The sequence below is a fragment of the Brachycentrus maculatus genome, unplaced genomic scaffold (genome assembly GCF_059751285.1).
Source record: "Brachycentrus maculatus isolate JH-2025_06_01 unplaced genomic scaffold, ASM5975128v1 h1tg000652l, whole genome shotgun sequence".
Taxonomy (NCBI): Eukaryota; Metazoa; Arthropoda; class Insecta; order Trichoptera; family Brachycentridae; genus Brachycentrus; species Brachycentrus maculatus.
This window is the reverse complement of record NW_028281388.1, coordinates 6,940-8,351: the sequence shown is the minus strand read 5'-3', so window position 1 is coordinate 8,351 and position 1,412 is coordinate 6,940.

The following is a 1,412-nucleotide window of genomic DNA, read 5'->3' as shown; positions in this document are numbered from 1 at the left end:
AACAGGCTCTGAATCCGTTTGAGACGACTGAAAACACTGCTGCTTTGGAAGAGGCTCTGAATCCATTCACGACAGCTGCCAACTCAGAAGAAACAAAAGAGCCTCTGAATCCATTCACGACAACTGCCAGTTCAGAAGAAACAAAACAGGCTCTGAATCACTCCACGACAGCTGCCAACTCAGAAGAAACAAAAGAGGCTCTGAATCCATTCACGACAACTGCCAGCTCAGAAGAAACAAAACAGGCTCTGAATCACTCCACGACAGCTGCAAACTCAGAAGAAACAAAAGAGGCTCTGAATCCATTCACGACAAATGCCAACTCACAAGAAACAAAAGAGGCTCTAAATCCGTTTGAGACGACTGCAAACTCTGCTGCTTTGGAAGAGTCTCTGAATCCATTCACGACAACTGCCAACTCACAAGAAACAAAAGAGGTATTAAATCCATTCACGACAAATGCCAACTCACAAGAAACAAAAGAGGTATTAAATCCGTTTGAGAAAACTGCAAATTCAGAAGAAACACAAGAGGCTCTGAATCCGTTTGAGACGACTGAAAACTCTGCTGCTTTAGAAGAGTCTCTGAATCCATTCACGACAACTGCAAATTCATAAGAAACACAAGAGGCTCTGAATCCATTCACGACAACTGCAAATTCATAAGAAACACAAGAGGCTCTGAATCCATTCACGACAACTGCCAGCTCAGAAGAAACAAAAGAGGCTCTGAATCACTTCACGACAGCTGCAAACTCAGAAGAAACAAAAGAGGCTCTGAATCCATTCACGACAAATGCCAACTCACAAGAAACAAAAGAGGCTCTAAATCCGTTTGAGACGACTGCAAACTCTGCTGCTTTGGAAGAGGCTCTGAATCCATTCACGACAAATGCCAACTCAGAAGAAACAAAACAGGCTCTGAATCCGTTTGAGACGACTGAAAACTCTGCTGCTTTGGAAGAGGCTCTGAATCCATTCACGACAAATGCCAACTCAGAAGAAACAAAACAGGCTCTGAATCACTCCACGACAGCTGCCAACTCAGAAGAAACAAAACAGGCTCTGAATCCGTTTGAGACGACTGAAAACTCTGCTGCTTTGGAAGAGGCTCTGAATCCATTCACGACAAATGCCAACTCAGAAGAAACAAAACAGGCTTTGAATCCATTCACGACAACTGCCAGCTCAGAAGAAACAAAAGAGGCTCTGAATCACTTCACGACAGCTGCCAACTCAGAAGAAACAAAACAGGCTCTGAATCCATTCACGACAACTGCCAGCTCAGAAGAAACAAAAGAGGCTCTGAATCACTTCACGACAGCTGCAAACTCAGAAGAAACAAAACAGGCTCTGAATCCATTCACGACAACTGCCAGCTCAGAAGAAACAAAAGAGGCTCTGAATCACTTC